We start from the raw sequence: 26,638 nt of genomic DNA on the forward strand, positions 1-26,638 counted from the left end.
GTTGACTCACTGGAAAAGACTCTGATGCTGGAAGGGATTGGGGGCGGGAGGAGAAGGGGACGACAGAGAATGAAATGGCTGGATGGCATCACCGACTCTATGGATGTGGGTTTGAGTGAACTCCGGGAGCTGGTAATGGACAGAGAGGCCTGGCGTGCTGTGATTCGTGGGGTCGCAAAGAGTCGGACACGACTGAGCGACTGAACTGACTGACTGAACTGAAACATGATAAGGAAACCGTGATCATACCATCATCTCTCTACCTACCCATTTGTTATCAGAAAAACATATTCAAGTAATGAGTCCAGTGTCTACTATTGGCAGGGTATTATTCTTGCAATTTTGGACTCTTCAGCAGAGGATTCTTTCATGAAGGTTGGACAGGGAGAGGAGTAAGAGGTAGAAAGAGAATACAGATGGCCTTTGATTATGCTGTGAGGGCTTTCATCATCTTTCTGATAAACAACATGATTCTGTCAAAAGTCCCCAAGGTAATGAACTAATGCACATTTATTAGGTATGTAACTAAGTATTCTACATGCTTGAAATAGCATAGAAATTCTTTCTCAAAATTTAATTGTTATAAGGGAAAAAGAACTATCAACCATGAAACAACTGAAAATACTAGATTATGATTATGCAGTTAGCTGCTAAATGACACTTCTGTGTAGGATTAAGGGAAGTTTTTTATTTCCTGCTCATCTAATCTGGCTCTGCTCACTTCTGATACTGGTATTTTGAATAGCTGGTTATCAGGGTAGTTTCTGGGAAATCATAGCCAATTTCTCAATAAATAACCTGAAGGACAACAATAAATGAAATCTACAGAGGTCAGAAGTCAAGAGTCCCTTACAATAAATCTCTTTTTATTTTTTTTCAAATTTGTTTAATTGGAGGATAATTGCTTTACAGTGTTGTGTTGGTTTCTGGCATACATCAACATGAATCAGCCATAGGTATACACATGTCCCCTCCCTCTTGAACCTCCCTCTCACCTCCCACCCCTTTACACCCCTCTAGGTTGTCACAGAGAAATAAATCTCTTTTCATTTGGCAAAACAGGTCACCCTCAGGAAGTAATAAGGTGAGTCATATGAACCTGTGAGCTGGTTCATCTCTTACAGGTTGCAAGGTAAGAGAGATGTCTGGTCACCTAAGGAGAAAAAAGTCTTATTGCAAGGACGCGTAGAATAGGAGATGAACGGTGGGAAGCTTTCACAGAAGGCTTCATGGAATCCAGAAGTTTGTTCAAGTGCAACACTGTTCATGCCATCTTATTCCTTCTGTGTCTCGTCAACAGAAGTTTTTGCTTGTTTTCTCCTGCATAAGTTTGGACACTGTGCTTCTACTGCTATTACTATTATCACATAAGTTCCTATGTTCCCTTCTTTTTTCCCCCTTTAATTGCATGGTTTCTGCCAACTTGTGACTTGTAGTTGTGCCTTCTGTTAGCTTCTGAATAACTTATTTTTTACTGCTTTTCTTTCTTTGTCTGCTTTTTCTAACAACTGTCTGTCTTTTGGGGTGGAGCAGAGGATTTGATTCTATCACCCATTCATCATGGAATACAGCATGCTCCTGGGTCACCTGCTAGACATCTGGTAAACTATTTTGGTTGCCTTTGGTCAGATATCCTTTCTTTCTCTGTTCATTGAATCCCCCTCAAGGTATTAGGGCTACATGTTTCAGGGCATGGAGACCTATATGTCAGGAGTCTAGAGGTGGGCTAAGTCTATGGCAGCCATTTTGAGGACTCTCAGCTGGGGCAGTGTAAATAGAGTCACATTTCATGGTGCTCCTAATGGGCTGCGTAGCCCATGAGAAATAAGTAGATTAAAAAATTTTTTTTTCTGCCTTTAGTTTTATTGGAGCATACTTGCCTCACAATCTTGCATTAGTTTCTGCTGTACAGCAGGATGAATCAGCTATCCATATACATATCTGCATCTGTGTTTTAGTCGTGTCCAACTGTGACCCCCAAGGACTGTGCTGCCTGCCAGGCTCCTCAGTCAACGGAATTTTCCAAGGAAGAACACTGGAGCAGGTCACCATTTCCTACTCCAGGGCATCTTCCTGACCCAGGTATTTAACTTGAATCTCCTGAGTCTCCTGCATTGGCAGGTGGATTCTTTATCACTGAGCCACCTGGAAAGACTGCAAATACATTGATACATGTACACACAATGTATGCCCTTCCTTTTGGACTTCCTCCCCACTAGGCCACCATAATGCATTAAGTAGAGTCCCCCCATGCTATACAGTGTGTTCTCATTAGTTATCTGTACATAGTGTCAATAGTGTATGTTATGTGTCAATCTTAGTCTGCCAATCGCTTCCCCCACTCCCATTTGCTCCTTAGTATCCATGTATTTCTTCTCTATATCTGTTTCCCTTATTTATGCTTTTCAAATTAGATAATTTATACCATTCTTTTATATTCCACATATATGCATTCAGCTCATTTCAGTCGCTCAGTCGTGTCTGACTCTTTGCGACCCCACGAGTCACAGCATGCCAGGCCTCCCTGTCCATCACCAACTCCCGGAGTTCACTCAAACTCACCTCCATCATGTCGGTGATGCCATCCAGCCATCTCATTCTCTGTCATCCCCTTCTCCTCCTGCCCCCAATCCCTCCCAGCATCAGAGTCTTTTCCAGTGAGTCAACTGTTCGCATGAGGTGGATATTTGTTTTTCTGCATCTCATGTAGCTCAATATAAAAAACAAACAACCCAATCAAAAAATGGGCATAAGACCTAAATAGAAATAATGGCTTTGAGAGAGGTTCCCCAAACAAGCTCTGGGACCTGTGCCCATATTAGTTAGTTTTCTATTGGTGCTGTAATAAATTATCAATTTAGCAGCTTAAAGCAGCACAAATTTATTATTTTATAGTTCTTTAGGTCAGAAGTTCTGTATGGGTATCATTGGACTAAATCTGGGTGTCAGCAGGGCTACATTTTTTTTTTTCTGGAGGTCCCCGAGAAGATTCTACTTGCAGGATCATTTAGGTTGTTGGCAGAATTCAGTTCCTTGCAATAGTAGGATTAAGGATTCTTTCCTTGCTGATGGTCAACTGAAAGCTCCTTCTAGGAGCCACCTGCATTCTTTGGCTTGTGGCACCTTTTCTACCTTCAGAGCCAGAAACAAAAAGTCAAGTCCCTCTCAAGCTCCAGATCTCTCCTGATGCTGCTTCCGTCTTCTCATCTCCTTGACTGATCTTTCTGCTTTCCTCTTCTGCTTTTAAGGACTCATGTGACTAGATTGGCTTTACCAGAATAATCTAGGATAATCCCACTGCCCCAAAGTCTATAATACTAATCACTTCATCTGCAAAATCCCATTGCCATGTAAGGTAACATATTCACAAGTTCCAGGATTAGGACATGGACATCTTTGTGGGGCCATTAATCTGGCCAGCACACCATTTTTTGACTTGCACTTGTCTTGACCAAATATTATGTCTAGCTCACATACACTTTTCACCAAGTTTTCTTGATGTCAGTAACTTATGTAACCACAGTATAGTGATCAAAATCAATGACCAAAATCAAGAAATGAACACTGATACACCTCTGATCAACACAGAGTTGTGGTTCAGATTTCACCAGTTTCCCTGTCATCAAAATATCCTTTTCTTGTCCAAGAACCCTGTCAAGAATGTCACCTGGCCTTAGTGCATCCATCTCCTTAGTCTCCTGCAACCTGTGACACGTTATTTCTGTGTCTTTCATCCACTCGACAATTTGGATGAGTATTGTCGAGATGTTTTGCAGAATCTCTCTCTCATTTGGGGTTTGTCTGATGTCCTGTCATCATTAGAGTAAGGTTACGCTTGTTCAACAAAAATGCCACCAGTGATGCTGCATCCTTCTCAGCGCATCCCAGCAATAATTTTCATCACATGGTTAAGGTAGTGTCTGCTGGATTTCCACTGTAAAGTTATTATTTATGCATTGGAAATTGATAATTATAATGGGGGAGAAATTTTGAGAGTGGAATAGTATCTTTTTCATCAAACTTTTGCCCAACAATATTAGCATCCATTGGTGGAACTTGTCTGTAACAGATATTATTATTGTGTTGGGATCATGGTAATTTTCTAATTCCTTCTTTATTTTTACATTTATTAGTGGGAATTTTTCTGATAAGAGATATCCTATATCCCCAATTTATTTATTTATTCAAGTATTTATAATCTGTAGGGACTCCTGGATATTTATTTTGCTAATATGGCTTATAAATCCAACACTTTCTCTTCTCCTCTCTTATTTTCTTCCTCCCTCCTTTCCTCCTTCCCTTTCTGCCTTTCTTCTGTTTTTTCTTTCATTGTTCAAACTTTGGCTGTTTGGAGTTCCTTGCCACTGGCTATTGTGTCCCTCTGACATATCTTGTTCTTTTTGCACACTTCCTTATTTTTCTAGCATCATGAGGTGTCCTGGGCTTACCTTACATTTTCTCTGCTCCAGTCCTGATATCAGCTAGTCCTCTGAGGAGCCTGCTTTCATTTTTGGAGAACAGTGTTTAGAGGATGAAGATCTGGGTACTGGGTGTGCTCCTTGTAGTATCTGTATATCATTGATACTGTAGTATCATTGATCCCAGGCCCTCTCGGGGGGCAGATGTATACTAACCCAACCATACACATATTTATTTACATTTATGTCTACATTCATAAATCTGCATATACAGTAAAAACGGAGTTAATCCTGGTATCTCTGACTCCAGTCCAAGGTCTTTGTAGCCTTTCTCCTTTCCTCATTTTGATGTGTTTATGTTTACGGTTGCACTGGGTCTTCACTGCTGTGCACGGACTTTCTCTGGTTGTGGTGAGTGGGCTTCTTGTTGCATTGCACAGGCTCTAGGCGCGTGGGCTTCACTAGTTGCAGATTGTGGGTCCTGGAGCTGGGGCTCAGAAGCTGCAGTACATGGGCTTAGTTGCTCCGTGGCATGTGGAATCTTCCTGGACCAGGGATTAAACCCATGTCCCTTGCACTGGCAGACGGATTCTTATTCACTGCACTAGCAAGGAAGTCTGCTCCTTTCTTATTTTTAACTTCTTTTTCCCCCACAGTGAGAAAGCTGGATCTGAATATGAGCAATACCTTCACTGATTTGTTCAGTCCTAGAATACACATAAAGGACTATAGAATAGCTAGCCCATACTGCTATGAGAAATGGATTTGCTAAATAGTGTATAATATTTCTGTGTACAGTGTGAGATCTTTGTCTAATTTTACCTTTTCTAAGCAACTTGTCAGCATCCATAGGTTGTCCCAGCACCATTTATTAAAAAGTCCGTTTTTATCTCAGTGATTAAAGATGCCACTTTTAGCATATGCTCAGTGCTCATGGATACTTGTATCTGTTTCTGGACTTTTTATCCATTTCTATCGATCTAGTTGTCCGTTCATGTGCTAATACCACACTTTTAATTACAGAAGTTTTACAGTGTATTTTAATGTGTACTATGGCTAGTTTCCCTCTGTAATTTTTCTCTTTGGGTGTTTTCCTAGCTATTCTTGCATATTTGTTTTTCTATGTAAATTTTAGTTATCAACTTCTCTAACTCTGTTAAATAATTTCTTGGTAATTTTATTAGGATGACATTGAGTTAATAAATTAATATAAGGGAAACTGTCATGTTTAATGCCAGGTCACCTAACCAAGAACAGAGAATGCTTTGCTGCTGCTAAGTCGCTTCAGTCGTGTCTGACTCTGTGCGACCCCATAGACGGCAGCCCACCAGGCTCCCCCGTCCCTGGGATTCTCCAGGCAAGAACACTGGAGTGGGTTGCCATTTCCTTCTCCAATGCATGAAAGTGAAAAGTGAAAGTGAAGTCGCTCAGTCGTGTCCGACTCTTTGCGACCCCATGGACTGCAGCCTACCAGGCTCCTCCATCCATGGGATTTTCCAGGCAAGAGGACTAGAGCGGGGTGCCAGTGCCTTCTCTGGAGAATGCCTTCCCATTCCTGGAATTGTTTCTTTCGGGAGGCCTGGTATGTCCATGATAATTTGCAGCAGCCTCTTCACTGTTTACCTTCCTCAGCCTCTCTACACACCCGCTCAGGCCATGCCCTTATAGATCCTTCCCTACGTCTGGAGGCCTCATAGCACTTAACACACATTTTTAAAAGGAAGAAAAGAAAAAGAAGAGAAAAAAGAAGGACAGGTAACTTGTTATGGGCTCATTAGTGTCATCTTCCCCAACAAAAACAATTTGTGTTATTGTCCTAACTAGAATGAAACCATATTTGGAGAGTAGATCCTTATAGACGTGATTAAGTTAAAATGAGGTCATTAGGGTGACCTTAATCCAATCTGATAAAAAGGGGAAATTTGGACACAGATTTGTACTAAGGGAAGATCATCTGAGGACACAGGGAGAAGACAGTCATCTAGAAGCCAAGGAGAGACCTCAGAAGAAAGCAACTCTGTTGACAACTTAGACTTAGCCTTTAGAACTGTGAGAAAATCAACTTCTGGGGTTTAAGCCACTCAGCTTGTGGTAATTTGTTATTGTAGCCTTAGCAAGCTAATATATTTGCTAGAGAAAATTTTACTTACCTCAAGAGATCAGCCCTATTGATTAATTAATAGTCAGTGTTTCTTTGCAAATTCTACTCTTGAGATAGACTTTTTAGACCAGTATGGATGTGCTTTGAGCCTCAATATTGCTGTCACTGAATCAGCCAATATACAAGTGACATGATCAATATTTTCAAGCCGTGTCCTCAGGGACGCTAGAAATACGACTTTATTTTTTTCTATCACTCACGCTTATTTCTGTCTTGAGCCTCAGTTCTGCCTGGTGGCAGAAAATTTACCCAGTTAATTCTAGTTTTAAGTATTTCAGATTAGGTCCATTTGGGGACTTTACCTTCCCAAATGACTTCTCAGAGATTGGTTCAGAAAAATGCAGTAATCAGTCATGTTTTGTCATGGCCAAGCTTGATAATGCTTTCTGTTATAATCTTCCCTGCTTCTCCCTGTCTTTCATGCCTGCTTTTTGTATTCCCTAAAATGTGTAGCAGATAAACCTTCGCTGCTGCTGCTTCTGCTACTGCCTGTTTTTTTTCTACAGACTAAAATAACGCCTTTGCTTGTCTCTCTGGGCCCCGCTTGGAAAGAAGCTCAGTCCACCTTTGCTCTCTGAATACCAGGATTATCTGAAGGGCATTTATTCATCTTTCTTTTCCTTTATACTAAGACCTGATTCTGGGTTGGAGATGTAGGGTTAAAAGCCCCTTCTTTAAAGATGGAGACCCACTGCCTCCACTACCCAGACACATGGAACTTCCTCATTCTTTCCAGTGTCATATTCCACTCTGTGTATATTCTATAATGTATTTAACTGGTATCACACCAATGGATATCTTTTGCTATTGCAAACAGTATGGCAGTGAATATCCTTGTCCATTTGATGGACATTTGCAAACTGATCCACATACTATGTGTGCAGTGTCTCCCTGTCTCTGTGCTGTCCTCAGCACTGTATGAATTGCATCCTACAATTCACCAGTTTCACCAACATTGAGGGCTGTCAATCTTTTTGATATTTGACAATTTTGTAGATAAAATATTGCATATAATTTTAGTTTCGATGTTTATTTCTCGTTTTCTGAGATAAGATACTTTTTGATCATATATTTAAGAGCTTTTTATGAGCTTCCCTGGTGGCTCAGAGGTTAAAGCGTCTGCCTGCAATGCGGGAGACCTAGGTTTGATCCCTGGGTCGGGAAGATCCCCTGGAGAAGGAAATGGCAACCCACTCTCGTATTCTTGCCTGGAGAATCCCATGGATGGAGGAGCCTGGTGGGCTACAAGTCCATAGGGTCACAAAGAGTCGGACACGACTGAGCGACTTCACTTTCGTTCTTTCTTTCTATTGTTTTTGTAGCTTATCTGTTCCTGTCCTTTTTTCCATTCTTCTGTTGGTTTGTTGGTGTTATTGATTTTTCTGAGGCCTTTATAAAGGAAACTGTCCCTTTGTCTTTCACTTGTTTTCGCTGTTTTTTCTTTATTTTTCATTTGTAGTTTGACTTTTCTAATAATGAGTTTTTCCAGGAAGAATTTTTAATTTTGTTATTAACTTTATCAGTTGTTTTCTTTGGCATCTTAGAACAGCTGTGAATATTTAATACTAGGAATAGTAGCAAAGAAATTGCTTTTTTCCTGTTCCTCACTGCTAGAATTGAAAGCAGGAAGCGCACCAGTGCTGTTTTCAGACTTTGCCTTAAATACCTCCTCAGTAGGTCTACATCAGAGTGAATTTGAAGTGTTGTTACTCAGTTCGTACAAAATAATCTGGTTGATCCCAATTTACCGAGCTACTAGTGCCTTGTATAGTCCTTCAAAACTGTGGACAAGTTTTTCTGAAAAAAGAAAGAAACAGAACAAAACTAATGGTGCAGAACAATCACTTGACTTGATGCCGTGCATGAAAAAAGCAACTATTCCTGCCGTGTGTGAGAAAAGCAACTATTCCACTGTTGATAACTGCTATAATGTACTTCATTGCCCAAGTTAATGGATAGCAGTGATAGAGAGTAAAAAGATATTGTGCTTTTTGCTTTCATTTTCTCTATAGATTTCAATGAAATAACAAAGAATATTCTTTAGAACATGTTTCAACATTTATATCACTTTTTCAAAATTTCTAGTATGATAATGCTGCTAGACTAGGGCAGGTAAGGATTGCCTTCTTACAAAAGGAATTTCATTTCTAAATGCTGCAGGACTGGAGTTTGTCATTTCTTCTCTTATTACTAGTGTAATTTAAATAATCGGGAGAGGGTCTTCAATTAATTTGGTGCATGCCTTCAGTGTGCTTCAAATAACCTCTTCCATGCTGACAGCCTGGTTTATTGTTAGGAAGAAAGGATGACCTTAAGAAACAACTGAGCCTGTGCCCTCATTGTTGTCAGTAAGGTGGGCTTGACATCAGCTAACTAAGGCAAGTTATAGTCTTGGTTAAAATTTTCTCCGAATATAAGTGTACTGCACCCCTACAGTTATCTTTCAGCAGAATATAGCAAAATAAAGAAAAAGCCCTACTGGCAGTGCAACTCATTCATTGGGAGATTGTAACAAAGCTTCTTTTAAAGTCACATATTAAGTAGTATTTGCTATTTGTTAGAGACCCTCAAACTCTACTGATGATCACATGAATTTCTTACTGAAAGTGCATGAGCTGTCTGACTTAAGGATAAAGAAAGAGTTAATAAGAACTTTCAGTTTTTATTTTTTCCTTAAAATATTTGGCTCCCACATATGATTTTACTTTCTGTTGCTTAATACCATTTGAAAATTACTGTTAAATGACATAAATTTATGAAGTTATTACCAAGTATTAAAGTGCTGAAGCAGATTTAATACTTCCTTCCTTTTTTTAAAAAGAAAAATCTCGGTCATTCTGTCTTTTACAGCAGAAGAAAACACACAGGAACTTAAGTTTAAAAGTTTGTTATAAAATTTTTCAGAATTTGAAACTGAGGTATAATTTACATGTAGTAAAGTACACAGATTTTGAATTCAGTTTTATTAGTTAATAACTGTGTACATCCACCATCCACAAAAACAATGTGGAATATTTCCATTTCCTCCAGGAACTTTCCCTGTGTCTCTTTTTAGTCCTCACATGCCTCTTCTTACAGCAGGCAACCTGTGGCTGGACATTTGAATTGTTTCCAGAGCTTTGCTGCGATGGGTAAGTTTTGCGAACATTGTTGTACACATCTTTCTGTGGATATATGTTTTCAGTTCTCTTGGGTAAATGCCTAGAAATGTAACTGCCAGCCATGAAGTAGATGTATATTTGTAAGAAACTGTCTAACAGTTCTCCAAAATATTGTACACATTTCACATTCTCATGGCAGTGTATGAGAGTTCCAGATGCTCTGCATCATCACCGACATTTGGTAATATCAGTTTTTTATTAAAAAAAAAGATTTATTTATTTTTGGCTACGTTGGGTCTTCATTGCTGTGCACAGGCTTTCTCTAGTGGTGAGTGAGGACTACTCTGCATTGCAGCGGCTTCTCTTGTTGCAGAGCCCGAGCTCTAGGCATGTGGGCTTCAGTAGTTGTAGCATACAGATTCAGTAGTTGTGGTCCACAGGCTTTGTTGGTCTGTGGCATGTGGGATCAACCTGGACCAGGGATCAAACTTGTCTCTTCCGCATTGATGGGTGGATTCTTAACCACAGGACCACCAGGGAAGTCCCAGTGTGTGATTTTTGATGTTAACTATTCCAGTGGATATGAAATAGTATCTCGTTTTGATTTTATTTTTAATTTCACTTGAATAATAATGAACTTCTTTTTGTATCCTATTGATCGCTTATTTGTATAGCTTTTTTTGGGTGGAGAGTTTGTTGAAATATTTTGTCCATTTAAAAAATTAGGTTGTTAGTTTCTTTTTCTTAAGTGTTAATTGGTAAGAGTTCTTTGCATACACTGGGTACAGATATTTAAAAGCATATTTAGCAGATATTTTTTCCCTAGTGTGTAGCTTGCCTATTAATTTTTTAACTGGTGGTTTTCAAGGAGCAAAATTTTAAAATTGTGATGGGTCTGTTTATCAAGTTTTTCCTCCATAGCTAGTGCTCTTGTGATCTAAGAAATCTTCATCTGCTCTAGAGCCTTATGGCTCTAGTTTTCAGGTTTATATCTATAATCCACCCCACATTAATTATGTATGTGTAGAGTGGAATAGCAGCTGAAGTTTATGTATTTATTCATTTTTAAAGTATTGTACAGAAGACTTTATTTCCCTCAAAGAAATTCCTTTTTTTTTGGAAAACCAAACAGTATATGTGTGTGGATCTATGTCTGTAATCTCTGTTTAGTTCTGTTAATCTGTTTACCTTTGTAGCACTGCCAGACTCTGCTGATTACTATTACTACATTGTGAGTTTTTAAACCAGGCAGTATACATCTTCAACTTTGTTCTTTTTTTTAAAAAACTACTTCCGATTCTTTGCATTTCTGTAAACATTTTAGAATCAGCTTTTCTGCTGGAATTCTGGGATTGTACTGAAACATTAATTTGGGTAAAATGTATATTGACAGTGTTAAGTCTTTCAATCTATGAACATAGTATCTTTCCATTTATTAGGTCTTCTTTAATTTCTTTCAGAAATTTTTATAGATTTTAATCTATACAGCTTGTGAATTTTTTGCTAAAATTATTCCTATGTACTTGATGTTTTGTGCTGCTATAGTAAATGGTATTGTTTTAAGATTGCACCTTATTGTTTGTTGTTTGTATGTAGAAGTACAATTGATTTATATGTTTTGCCCTAATATTCTTCAAACTTGCTAGATTACTTGTCCGTTCTAATTTGTTTTTGCAGTTTCTATAGGAATTTCTGGGTACCCAGTCATAACTGCAAATAATGATAATTTTATTTCCTATCAAAACCGTATGGCTTGTTTTGATTTTTTTGCTGTATTTGCCTATGAATTCTAGTACGATAATAGTACAGTATTTCTAATGTACCAGAATAGAAAAATGAGTAGAAATGGTGAGAATTAGTATCTTTCCTTGTTCCCTGTATTAGGGAGAAAGATTTCAGTGCTTCACTTTTATATTATTGTATTAGCTGTTAACTTTTTATTATTATTATTACTAATATTCCCTTTATTAGATTTCCTTTTCCTCATTTAGAATATTTCTATTCTTTCTATTCCTATTTCCTTCTATTCCCTTTATTAGATTTTCTTCTCTTCCTTATTTGCTGAGTGTTCTTTTTAAAATCATGAATAAGTGCTGAATTTTGTTTGCTGAATTTTTGCTTTTTTGTTATTTTTAGTGATAATTTTATAATTGTTCTTCTAATTCTGTTCATGTGTCAATTAATATCAGTTAATTTTTATACCAACTTGCGTTCCATGTTTATGTTTGTTGTATATTATTGAATTCAATTTATTACTATTTTGTGTTTATTGTATATATATTCATAAAGTATATTGGCTTATAATTTTCTTATTTTTGTTAGATTTTTGTATTAGGGTTATGCTGGCATCAAAAGGAGTTGAGAACTATTTCCTTCTTGATTTTTCTGTAAGATTTGTATAAATCATAGGATTGTCTCTTAATCAACATTACAGAATGACAACACTTGAGGCATGATGAGCTGATGGTTCAGCATTTTCCAAAATTTTAATTTTGAGTCATCTGATATTTTAAAGGAGATATCTAATAGACTTTTAATTATGAATTTCTCTACTTTTCCTAAACCTCTCTATTTCTCAGTTACATAATCAGAAGTCAGTTTGCGTGGTTCTAATTCCTTGAAGATACATTTTGATTTTTATGTAATACTACCCACTGTGTATAAGGATGATACTACAGTGATCATTTATAGTTTGTGTTTTTTGAAATATCATGATAGCAAGCGTTTCCTACTCTTATCCAATGTCCCTGACATTAAAACCTGTACAATAAACATTTCATAGATTTCCCCAGAAAAAAAAGTACATTTTTTTCAAATATATAGGTCTTTCAAGAATTTGAACTTTTTAAAACTTAGTTACCATGAAGCTCAAAGTTAAATTTAACATTCAGTTGTAATATCTAACTTACACCAGTTGCTTTAGATAGCTTTGGTAGCTCAGTTGGTAAAGAATCTGCCTGCAATGCAGGAGACCCTGGTTCAATCCCTGGTTGGAAAGATCCACTAGAGAAGGGACAGACTACCCACTCCAGTATTCTTGGGCTTCCTTTGTGGCTCAGCTAATAAAGAATCCACCTGCCATGCGGGAGACCTGGGTTTGATCCCTGGGTTGGGAAGATCCTCTGGAGAAGGGAAAGGCTACCCACTCCAGTATTCTGACCTGGAGAATTCCATGGACTGTATAGTCCATAGGGTTGCAAAGAGTCAGACAGGACTGAATAACTTTTATTTTCATTTCTGAATTGGCTAGAGAGATTGGGAAGAAAGAAATTAATAAAAACATTTTCACTGTTACCCACTGAAAGCTCCATTTAACTGAACACACAACACCAGATTCTTAAACTAAAGGCAAGTGATATGATTTACCTGCTCCACACCACTGGTTCCAAAGTGGAGCATTCTTAGCCCAGGATTCTGTTTTGTATTTAGTAATGATGGGTTGGAAGAAACTCCTCTTGGATCATGACTTGACTGAGTTTTTGGTTAAAAGCAGAAACCATAGATGATATATCAGATCTCAAAGCAGCATCTGAGTAAGAATATGGAAAATCTGCACCATAGTAGTCCTAATCCTCTAAGTGTAGCCCTCACTGAATTCACTTTGTCCTCTGAACCTCTTTCTGGCTTCCAGTTGGGTCATCATAGATCCACCTGAGTTTGTCACTGGTCCACCTTCTTTAGTGCTCTTTTAAGTCATTTTTTAATATTGATACATTCGGGTCATTGAAGATAATGTTCTTAGTCAATACTAGGAATCAAAGCAATTTTGTGGTTAGATCTCATTGACTGGTATAAACCTTTTATTCACTGTCAAAATAATACATTAATTTTTTTCCCAAAGAGATAAAAAAATAGAAAGATACAAAATTTCTTATGGAGGCTATATTTGATATCTTTTCTTATTCTTGCAAAGTGTGATGACCATAAAAAAAACTCAAAGAAATCTACTCATAGGTGCTTGACTTACCTGCTGCTGCTGCTGCTAAGTCACTTCAGTTGTGTCCGACTCTGTGCGACCCCGTAGACGGCAGCTCACCAGGCTCCCCCGTCCCTGGGATTCTCCAGGCAAGAACATTGGAGTGGGTTGCCATTTCCTTCTCAGCTACTCTAATTGCCATTTTTCCTTTTTTGATTGTAATTTTCTTATTTTATGTCTCCTAAAATTGTGAACTGCCTAACATTTTTTTTAAAAAAGAGGGGTTATAAAAATACTTACCATAACCTGTTCAATGTTTTAGATTGTTAAGGCATTTTTATAGTTCTTCCCCCAAGAAGAGTGTAGAGCCATCACAAGTTGAAGGCAGGGTCATCCTCTCTGCATGGTCAAATTAAATACTATTTCTGCAGGAAAACAAGAAGTATTACTCAGGAGAGTGATGAATACATACACATACGATGTTGCCTCTGTTCCAACAACTTCTACATTTGCATCTCCTGCCCAGACTTCTCCCTAACTCCATCTTGTATTCCCAGAATTTTCTCACATATATCTAAATGGCATCTTATGGTTAACATGTCCTAAACTGATTCTTGGCCGTCCTCACCATGCCTCATCCTCCCATGCCCATCTCTTTTCAATAAACGGCAAGTTCATACTCCCAGTTCCTCTGACAAAGCACCTCGAAGCCATCTTTGACTCTTCTCTTTTATCCACATCCCACATCTGATCCACAGTAAATTTTATCATTGCATCTACAAAATACAATCTGAAAATAAACCTGTAATAGTGATCACTTTCACTATCACTGCCATGGTCTAAGTCATTTCCCACCTGGATTATTGCAATACTTTTCTAACCCACTTTCAAGTTATTCTTTTCAGAATGATTTCAGAAATGCAAAGATCTTGTGAAAATCAAGGTCAGATCTTGTAACTCTTCTGTGCCACTTCCCTGTTCTAGACTCTCCAAGAGCTTCCTTTTCCCTCTGACACGGAGTGAAAGCTAGAGAGAGCCTTTTCAGTTGTCCATAGCATGTCCGTGATGTGGCTGTGGATCACCTCTCTGAGCTCATTTCTTCCTCCTCCTCTCCTGCTTGTCATTCTGCTCCAGCCACACTGTCTTCTGAGGGCATACTGTCTGGACCACTTTCTTCAGGTAACATCATCTGTTACTTTCTCATCACTTTTAGACTTTAATCACTGTCATTTTCTCATTGAGGATTTTCCTGGCCAATGTAATATTGCACTCTCTCCCGGGTACTTTCTGTTCCATTTCACTGCTTTTTTTCTCCTTATCTTTTATTATCACTCACAAATTGGGCTGCTGCAACAAAGAACCACAACCAGCTGTCTCAAAACAGCAGGTATTTGTTCTCCCACAGTTATGGAGGATAGGAGTCCAGAATGAAGGTGTAGCAGGGTTGGTTCCCTCTGGAGGTTCTGATGGAGAATCTGTTCGTGCCTCTCTCCTGAATTTTGGTGGTTACTGGTCATCCTTGGCCTTCTTTGGTGTGAAGCTGCATCACTGCAGTCTCAGCCTTTATCATCATATGGTGTTCTTGCCATGTTTTTTTTTCCCCTTCTTGGAAGGACATGAGTCATGTTGCATTTAGGGCCCACCTTAAATCAGTATGGGCTTCCCTGGTGGCTCAGATGGTAAAGAATCCACCCACAATGTGGGAGACATGGGTTTGATCCCTGGGTTGCGAAGATACCCTGGAGGAGGGCATGGCAACCCACTCCAGTATTCTTGCCTGGAGAATTCCATGGACAGAGGAGCCTGGCGGGCTACAGTCCGTGGAGTCACAAAGAGTCAGACACCCCTGAGCAGCTTTCGCCTTCACCTTTTAATTGAGTATGTCTTCCCAGGTGGCGCTAGTGGTAAAGAAAGTGAAAGTGAAGTGACTCAGTCATGTCCAACTCTTTGTGACTCCATGTACTGTAGCCTACCAGGCTCCTCCGTCCATGGGATTTTCCAGGCAAGAGTACTGGAGTGGGTTGTCATTTACTTCTCCAGGAGATCTTCCCAATCCAGGGATTGAACCCTGGTCTCCCGCATTGTAGGCAGACACTTTACTATCTGAGCCAACCCAACTGCTAATGCAGGAAATGTAAGAGACATGGATTCAATCTCTGGGTTGGGAAGATCTCCTGGAAAAGGGAATGGCTAGCCACTCCAGTATTCTTGCCTGGAGAATTGCGTGGACAGACGAACCTGGTGGGCCATGGTCTATAGGGTCACAGAGAGTCAGACACTACTGATGGGACTTAGCGTGTACACCTGGTCCTCAAAGCCACCCTTTCTCCTTTTGATCCAGTATGATCTCATCTTACCTTGATTACATCTTTAAAGACCGTGTTTCTAAATAAGGTCATAGTCATAGATTCCAGATGGATACAAATTTTAAGGGAAAGTGACACTATTAAATTCAGTACACTAATACATTTATCTTGTTTACTGTCTCCCTCACTGAAAGGTACATTTGGGAGAACTTTGCTCATCTCTACATCCCTGTTCATAGAATAGTCTGAGACACGTGGTAGGGCTTAGTGATGTTTATTAATAAATAATACTCTTGGTTGGTTAGACTAGGTTTTAATTAGGTGGCAGATGCCCAGATACATTGCAGCTGATGATGATTACTGTGTTAAAGAGAGTCTATTTTTCTAAGTGAAGCCTGCTGCTGCTACTGCTGCTACGTCACTTCAGTCATATCCGACTCTTCGCGACCCCATGGACTGCAGCCTACCAGGCTCCTCCGTCCATGGGATTTTCCAGGCAAGAGTACTGGAGTGGGTTGCCATTGCCTTCTCTGCCAAGTGAAGCCTGCTGCTGCTGCTGCTAAGTCACTTCAGTCGTGTCCGACTCTGTGTGACCCCATAGACGGAAGCCCACCAGGCTCCCCCGTCCCTGGGATTCTCCAGGCAAGAACACTGGAGTGGGTTGCCATTTCCTTCTCCAATGTGTGAAAGTGAAAAGTGAAAGTGAAGTCGCTCAGTCGTGTCCGACCCTTAGCGACCCCATGGACTGCAGCCTACCAGGCTCCTCCATCCATGGGATTTTCTAGGCAAGAGTACTGGAGTGGCTTGCCATTGCCTTCTCCGCAAGTGAAGCCTACTGGCTAGTAATTCAATCATAATACTTCACTCCTTGATTTTTCCTCCCAGATCTATTCGCAGACCTTGGACTAGCCTCCAATCACCTCTGAAGCCATAACTTAGAAAATAATATCAGTTGTAAAAGACTCTGAGGTCTTGAATAAATGTACCATATCCACACAAGGACCATTCCTTAAAGACAGTGCTAATGTCACTCGATGATAGAGGGCACTAAATAAACTTTTGATGTGTTTCTGACTTTTCTAAATTCCCTGGATAATAGGAAATCAAATAAGACGGTCCAAGAACAATATTTCCAAACAAAGCAAATAAAAGCCCCCAACATACTTTTGACGTCAAAGCAAAGCTCTTCTCACATTTAATCCTAGTGTGTAAACTCTTGGGTACAGATGAATCAACAGCAGCTAAGTTAACAAATAAAATATGAAGCCTCATATCCCAATATGAGCCTTCCCATCCCATTCAAAGAAGGAAACTTCAAGTCATGCATTTTTCTCTCAACAAATGGAAATTAGATTTGACTAGCAAAAGTTGCTGCTGCTGACTTTTAAAAATGAAATGATTGTCTTTTACTTAAAAAGTGTTCTCAATTTTATTGCTTGCTATTAGTAGACTTAGAAAAAAGAGAATTTTGGTACCGGTGTCAGTCTTGCTGTATGAGTTGATTATTTATTTGCTAAAGTTGTGGGTCATTCACTTGAGTGAGATTTCTTGCCAGGCTTTCACATGACTTTTTAGTTTTTATCATAACCATATTTGAAGTAGATGGTGTCCTGCCAGTAGGGTGTCCTGAAGAAACAAAATGTTTTTCCTTTGGAGAGAGACTGTTATGGACTGATCTGTATCCATCTTCTACCCTTCTCCCAATTCATATGTTGAAGCTCTAACCCTCTGTACCTTAAATGTGACCTTATTTGGAAATAATATCTTTGTGATGTAGTTAGTGAAGATGAGTCATTTAGGGTGAGGCCTGAATCCAATATGACAAATGTCCCTATAAAGGAGGGGGGGTTTGGACGCAGAGACATGCTCACAGAGAGAACTCTATGTGAAGATGAAGGTAGAGATTGGGCTGATGCTTCTATAAGCCAATAAACACCAAAGATTGCCAGCAAATCAGTGGAGATTCATGGAATAGATGCTTCCTCACAGTCCTTTGAAGGAAACAGCCCTGCTGATTGATTTAGGACTTCTAGCCTTCAGAGCTCCAAGATAATAAATCTGTGTAGGTTAAGCCACCCAGTCCATGGTACTTTGATATGGCAGCCCTAGAAAACTGATATTCCCTGAAAGGCACTTTGGTGGAACTCTCTCAGAACGGCCTTCGCCTGGCTGCCTTCATGGTGTCCACTTGGCTCGGCAGACAGGAAGTCACATGCCATCTTGTCCTTCCAAACTCCCAATCCCTCCCTCTGTTTCCATGTTCTGTAGTATCGGGAGATTCCAGGTACCTCCTCTTCTCAGAATTTTCCATTTCAGCAAATATGCAGCCAGGGGAGTGATGTCACGTTCCCCTTTTGCAAAAACCCCAGACTCCCTTGGAGTCCTCCTCACTCAACTGAGAAGTGAAGACTGAGGAACCCACGGTAAAGGCAATGTTCTCTAATAACAAGTTCCTGCCATTCACTGGCGTTCATCACACGCCTCCTTGCATTCATGCGTCCTCCTCTTTACCTTCGTTGTGTTGGCAAATATTGTTGCGTGTCAGGCCCGAGGCATTAACAAAACAAGGTTCCTGCTCCCTTGTCGTCTAGAGATGAATACAGAAACTATTAACAAATAAATAAAATATATAATATGTCAGATGATATTTGGTGCTAAGAACAATAAAACAATATGGGAAGGGTTGATTTTTATAGCAGAGGAAAACCTCTCTGATATAGGAATATTTGTGTGTAAACTTGTGGGAATCGAGAGGAGAACAGGGAGGCTGTTTGAGGGAAGAACCATCCAGACAGAAGGAGTAATAAATGGGAAGACCCAGAAGTGAGAGTGCAGGTGGTTTGCTCACAGTAAAGGAAGCACAGCAGTATGGCTGCAGCATAGCGATCAAGGAAAAAATTGGTAGGGGATGGATTCTGAAAGGTGGGGTGCTTGCAGACCTGGAAAGGGCTTATGAACCATTGAAAGGACTTTTGATTTTGCTCTGAGAGAAATTGGAAGCATTGAATTGTTTCAAGCACAGGAGTGACACGATCTAATGAATTTTAATGAGGCTCTCTCTGGCTGCAGGGGAAGAATAGTCTGCACAGAGAGGAGAAGAGGGTCAATGTGATGAGTCTGTGAGCTGCTGACTACGATCCCTTCTCTCTCTTTTTTTGTGTTTAGAAATTCCCAGAACTGAATTAACAGAAGTGATAATGAACTCAGATTAAAAATTTCCCCAGACTACATTAACCAATCTTCCATGCACATAGGGGAGGTCTTGTGGCTATTTCTAGCCAATGAAATGTCATCAGAAGTTGTTGGGAGGGGCTTCTAGAATGCCACCTAGAAAGGGTGCTGCGTCTGCTAGCGTGTGCTTTTTGTCTGTCGTCTTTCACTTCTTCCTGCATCAAGTATGAATATGATGGTTGGAACCAAAGGAACTATCATTAGGGAAATACAATTTAAAAACATAATGGTATAAAATAGTTCATACAATTCAACAAGGAAACAAACAACCCAATTGAAAAATGGACTGAAGACCTAAACAGACATTTTTCCAAAGAAGGCGTGCAGATGGCCAAGAGGCACATGAAATATGCTAAATGCCACTAATTATTAGAGAACTACACATGAAAACTACAATGAGATACAACCTCATGCTAGTCAAATGACTTATCATCAAAAAATCTACAAATAACAAATGCTGGAGAGGATATAGAAAAAAGGGAACACTCCTACACTGTTGGTGGGGATATAAATTAATACAGCCATTATGGAGAACCGTATGGAGGTTCCTTAAAAAACTGAAAATAGAATTACCAAATGATCCAGCAGTCCCACTCCTGGGCATATATCTAGAAGAAAACTAATTCAAAATGATACATGCACCCCAATGTTCATAGAAGCACTATTTACAGTAGCCAAGACATGAAAACAACCTAAATGTCCATTGGCAGATGAATGGATAAAGAAGATGTGACACTTAGGTACAATGGAATCCTACTCACAATAAAAAGGAATGAAATAATGACATTTGCAAAGATGTGTATGGATTTTAGACATGTATTATCATACTAAGTGAACTGAGTCAGAGAGACAAATACCACATGATATCACTTACATGTGGAATCTAAAATATGACACAAGTGAACCTATATAAAAAACAGAAACAGACTCACAGATGTAGAGAACAGACTGTGGTTGCCAAGGGAGGGATGTGGGGGGAAGGATGGATTAGGAATTTGGTGTTAGCAGATGCAAACTATTATATATAAGATGGGTAAACACAAGGTTCTACTATAGCACAGGGAACTATATTCAATATCCTGTGATTAAACCATAATGGAAAAGAATGTAAAAAAGAATGTATACATATGTATAACTGAATCACTTTGCCATACAGCAGAGACTAACACAGCATTGCAAATCAACTACATATTAATTAGAAAAATAGGGGTATAACTACTCACACCTATCAGAATGACTAAAATTTAAGAAAAATGATAGTACTAAGAGAACACTGCCACACAAACAAAACCCTGTGCACAACAGGAGCCAGGAGAAAGGAGCAGTGTCCCCACAAGAGACTGAGCCAGATTTGCTGCGAGTGTCCAGGAGTCTCCAGGGAGGTGGGTTGATAGTGGCCTGCTGTGGGGTCAGGGACGCTGAATACAAGTCTTTTGAAGGAGCTCCCCATTACTGTCCTCATTAGCCCTCCATAGTTTGGCCTCAGGTCAAACAACAGGGAGGGAACACAGCCCCACCCATCAAAGGAAAATTGAGTTAAAGGTTTACAGGGAAAGTTATGACCAACCTAGATAGCATATTAAAAAGCAGAGACATTACTTTGCCAACAAAGCTCCGTCTAGTCAAGGCTATGGTTTTTCCAGTGGTCATGTATGGATGTGAGAGTTGGACTGTGAAGAAAGCTGATTGCTGAAGAATTGATGCTTTTGAACTGTGGTGCTGGAGAAGACTCTTGAGAGTCCCTTGGACTGTAAGGAAATCCAACCAGTCCATTCTAAAGGAGATCGATCCTGGGTGTTCATTGGAAGGACTGATGCTAAAGCTGAAACTCCAACACTTTGGCCACCTCATGTGTCGAGTTGACTCACTGGAAAAGACTCTGATGCTGGGAAGGATTGGGGGTAGGAGGAGACGGGGACGACAGAGAATGGCTGGATGGCATCACCAACTCGATGGGCATGAGTTTGAGTGAACTCCGGGAGTTGGTGATGGACAGGGAGGCCTGGCGTGCTGTGATTCATGGGGTCTCAAAGAGTCGGACACGACTGAGCGACTGAACTGAACTGAACTGAGCATGGCCCCACCCATTAGAACAAGACCCAGTTTCCCCCACAGTCAGTCTTTTCCATCAGGAAGCTTCCATAAGCCTCTTGTCCTTCTCCATCAGAGAGCAGACAGAATGAAAACCATAGTCACAGAAAACTAACCAAACTGATCACATGAACCACAGCCTTGTCTAAACTCAATGAAACTATGAGCCATGCCTTGGAGGGCCACCCAAGACAGACGGGTCATGGTGGACAGTTCTGATAAAACATCCACTGGAGAAGGGAATGTCAAAGCACTTCAGTATTCTTGCCTTGAGAACCACATGAACAGTGTGAAAAGGCAAAATTATAGGACACTGAAAAAGGAACTCCCCAGGTCAGTAGGTGCCCAATATGCTACTGGAGAAGAGTGAAGAAATAACTCCAGAAAGAATGAAGAGACAGACCTAAAGCAAAAACAACACTCAGTTGTAGATGTGACTGGTGATGCAGTAAAGTCCGATGCTGTAAAGAGCAATATTGCATACGAACCTGGAATGTTAGCTCCATGAATCAAGGTAAATTGGAAGTGGTCAAACAGGAGATGGCAAGAGTGAACATTGACATTTAAGAATCAGTGAGCTCAAATGGACTGGAATGGGTGAACTTAATTCAGATGACCATTATATCTACTACCGTGGGCAGGAATCCCTTAGAAGAAATGGAGTAACCCTCACAGTCAACAAATGAATCCGAAATGCAGTACTTGGGTGCAGGCTCAAAAATGACACAATGATCTCTGTCCATTTCCAAGGCAAACCATTCAGTATCACAGTAATTCAAGGCTATGCTCCAACCACTAATGCCGAAGAAGCTGAACGGTTCTATGATGACCTACAAGACCTTCTAGAATTAATACCAAAATAAGATGTCCTTTTCATATTAGGGGACTGGAATGTAAAAGTAGAAAGTCAAGAGATACCTGGAGTAGCAGGCAAGTTTGGCCTTGGAGTATGGAATGAAACAGGGCAAAGGCTAATAGAGTTTTGCTAAGAGAATGCACTGGTCATTGCAAACACTCTCTTCCAACAACACAAGAGATGACTCTACACATGGATATCACCAGATGGTCAATACCGAAATCAGATTGATTATATTCCTTCCAGCTGAAGATGGAGAAGCTCTATACAGTCAGCAAAAACAAGACCAGGAGCTGACTGTGGCTCAGATCATGAACACGTTATTGCAAAATTCAGACTTAAATAACAAAGTAGGGAAAACCCAAACCATTCAGGTATGACCTAAATCAAATACAGTCAAAGTGACAAATAGATTCAAGGGATTAGATCTGATAGACAGAATGTCTGAAGAACTATGAACGGAGGTTCGTGACACTGTACAGGAGGCAGTGATCAAGACCATCCCTAAGAAAAAGAAATGCCAAAAGGCAAAATGGTTGTCTGAGGAGGCCTTACAAACTGAGAAAAGAAGAGAAGCTAAAAGGCAAAGGAGAAAAGGAAAGATATACCCATTTGAATGCAGAGTTCTGAAGAATAGCAAGGAGAAATAAGATAGCCATGATCAGTGCAAAGAAATAGAGGAAAACAATAGAATGGGAAAGACTAGTGATCTCTTCAAGAAAATCAGAGATACCAAGGGAACATTTCATGCAAAGATGGGCACAATAAAAGACAGAAACGGTATGGACCTAACAAACCTTCTACAAAAGTAGAAGATATTAAGAAGAGGTGGCACGAATACACAGAACTATACAAAAAAGATCTTAATGACTCAGATAACCATGATGGTGTGATCACTCACCTAGAGCCAGACATCCTGGAATGCGAAGTCAAGTGGGCTTTAGGAAGCATCAATACAAACTAAGCTAGTGGAGGTGATGGAATCCCAGCTGAGCTTTTTCAAATCCTAAAAAATGATGCTATTAAAGTGCTGCAATCAATATGCCAGCAAATTTGGAAAACTCAGCAGTGGCCACAGGACTGGAAACAGTCAGTTTTCATTCCAATCCCAAAGAAAGGCAATGCCAAAGAATGCTCAAACTACTGCACAATTGCACTTATCTCACACACTCGCAAAGTAATGCTCAAAATTCTCCAAGCCAGGCTTCAACAGTACAGGAACCGAGAACTTCCAGATGTTCAAGCTGGATTTAGAAAAAGCAGAGTAACCAGAGATCAAATTGCCAACATCTGCTGGATCATCAAAAAAGCAAGAGAGCACCAGAAAAACATCTACTTCTGCTTCAGCGACTACATGAAAGCCTTCAACTGTGTGGAAAACAACAAACTTGGAAAATTCTTAGAGAGGTGGGAATACCAGACCACCTGACCTACCTCCTAAGAAATCTGCATGCAGATCAAGAAGCAGCAGTCAGAGCCAGACATGGAACAATGGACTGGTTCCAAATTGGGAAAGGAGTACACCAAGGCTGTATATTGTCACCCTGCTTACTTAACTGATATTCAGAGTACATCATGCGAATGTCAGGCTGGATGAAGCATAAGTTGGAATTAAGATTGCCGGGAGAAATACCAATAACCTCAGATATGCAGATGATACCACCCTTATGGCACAGAGCAAAGAGGAACTAAAGAGCCTCTTGATGAAAGTGAAAGAGGAGAATGAAAAAATTGACTTAAACTCAACATTCGAAAAACTAAGATCATGGCATCCAGTCCCATCACTTCATGGCAAATTGATGGGGAAACAATGGAAACAGTGAGAAACTTTATTTTCTTGGACTCCCAAATCACTGCAGATGGTGACTGCAGCCATGAAATTACAAGATGCTTGCTCCTTGGAAGAAAAGCTATGACCAACCTAGATATCATATTGAAAAGCAGAGACATTAGTTTGTCAACAAAGGTCCATATAGCCAAATGCTATGGTTTTTCCAGTAGTCATGTATGGATGTGAGAGTTGGACCATAAAGAAAACTAAGCGCTGAAGAATTGATGCTTTTGAACTGTGGTGTTGGAGATGACTCTTGAGAGTCCCTTGGACTGCAAGGAGATCCAACCAATCCATCCTAAACTAAATCAGTATTGAATATTCATTGGAAGGACTCATGCTGAAGCTGAAACTCCAATACTTTGGCCACCTGATGTGAAGAACTGATTTCATTGGAAAAGACCCAGATTGTGATAAAGATCAAAGGCAGGAGAAGGGGATGACAGAGGATGAGAAGGTTAGATGGCATCACTGACTCGATGGATATGAGTTTGAGCAAGCTCTGGAAGTTGGTGATGGACAGGGAAGCCTGGCGTGCTGCAGTCCATGGGTTCACAAAGAGTCAGACAGGACTGAGCAAATGAACTGAAGAGAGTACTAAGAGAATGTGGTGCAGTTGGAACTCTCATACTTTGAAAAGATAAAATGAACAACTCAAGTTTTCTGAGAAATTTTAATCTACCCGTACTAGGTAGGTGTGATCTATCTATCTCTTCTATGTGTTTACCCAGTAGAATTTTAAACTTAAGTTTGTGTAAAAATGTATGTGTAAATGTTTATAGAAACTTTATATATAATCTCTAGGAACTGAAAACAACTGAAATGCCCTTTAGTGGATGCACAGGTAAAGAAACTGTGGTATGTCCATGTAAGGCAGTACCACTCAACCACAGAAAGGAGTGAACTACTGATACACGTGACAGTGTGCGTGAATCTTTAATGAGCTTTGCCAAGTGAAAAAGCCAGATCCAAAAGATTTAACACTGTCTGATTTCATTCACGTGTCACTAGAAAAAAGGGAAAACTCTAGAGAGAGAAAAGAGAGGGGATATAGACTGCAGAATGGATTCACTATAGAGGGCAGTCTGAGAAAATCTGGGGGAGTCCGGAACTGATCTACATCATAATTCTGGTGGGCATACATCTCTGTGCATTTGTCAGAGCCCATAGAACTGTATATCACAGGGTGAAAATTTTATGGTATATAAATTAAGAAATAATTTTTTTAATGGGGGAAAATTGTCAGTCTAAATCTGTATTTTCTATTAGAAAGTGGGAAAATACAATTATCTTGATTCCTGAAACTCAGTTTTGTGGTTCAATAAAAGATAGCTTAATTCCCCTTCATGGATACATAGTCTGGTTCCCAGTTTTTAAACAAGTACTTGTGTTAGAAAGGCAACACAGGGAACAGAAGAGTCTGAACAATTGAGTTTGGTGTAGTTTTTTCCATCTTAATATCTACTCCTGGAAACGTTTGGAGAGGGTCAGAACCAACAGAAAGGTAAGTCATGCTTTTAGCTTCTTTTCTTTCTGGTACATAAATGTTAATATGCCAGATAAATTGCTGCATAACAGTTGTTGTAGGGATAACATAGGGATAAAAGAACCAATTTCCCCTCTCCCAGAAATCTCAGTTGAGATATGTAATTTTCAAAGTCTTTATATATAATTGATTTAGTTATTTTTGTTATTAGGGATGAAAATGTTTTGGAGGGAGTATTTAGCTCTGGGTAGCACCCGAATGAGACAGCTGAAATGCAGAATCCCAGTAAATAAAGCTGCAATCTGCTCAGCCCACCAGATGGAGAGCCCTGCAAGGCTCTTATGCTGTCACCAATTAACCTGCATCAATGTTCTTTCCAGGGACAGGCTAAGAAAGTTCTGCACTTGAATACCCACGTAAAAATCCTCAAGTAATTCCATGCCTTGTCCCCAAGCTACTCTGGGTCTCTCTCCAGGAGAAGCGAGACCAGCTCGGGTTTAACTAGAGGGGAACCCCAAACGGTTGAACGGCATTCATTCGACTTTGTACCTGCACACGGTGCAAATGTTCTAAGACAAAAAAAAAAAAAAAAACCCAAAGATTTATTTGGAGAGGCAGATGAAGTGGAGCTCAGTCACTGTGTTTGTACTGAAGGAAATTTCTGAGTCAGAGACAGACACTGTGTTTTATCTCCTTAGATGAGCCCGCGCCATGTGTGATGATGCCCTCAGGTACGAATGACTCCATGCTATTCGAGGTTAGCCTACAGAGGCAGTGCTGAACTGGTTGTTTTTCTTAGCGTATCCCGAACTAGAGACTAAGAAGGAACAGGGCAAGTAAATGTCTAGAAGGGCCCCAAAGCCTCTCTTGATCATTCTCAAGTCCAGCGGCATCTGGACTTTTTACTGGGCTAAAAAGTGGTTCAGTATTCTATTTTTAAAGCAGTTCCTTGGCCTGCTGGGCGGTAGTGGTATCCTGGCCCCCAACAGTCACCTTTTCCAGCTGTGCAAGTGCAGTGCTTTCCAGGAGGGTGGGGTTGAGGGAAAACAAGGGATAATGGGCCAAGCAGTGAAAAACCTACCCACCCGTGTTTATGGCTGGGTACAGAATCCTTCCTTTGTGACCTGAAATACACCTGACACATAGGCCAGGACATGAAAATAAGACTTAAGTAGAGCTGAATCCAATGATATTGGCTAAATTGTGATTCCACATGGGAATAGTTTCCACAAGCCGTTAGT

The sequence above is a fragment of the Moschus berezovskii genome, chromosome 17 (assembly GCF_049115385.1).
Source record: "Moschus berezovskii isolate FMDL1 chromosome 17, NW_MosBer_1.0, whole genome shotgun sequence".
Taxonomy (NCBI): Eukaryota; Metazoa; Chordata; class Mammalia; order Artiodactyla; family Moschidae; genus Moschus; species Moschus berezovskii.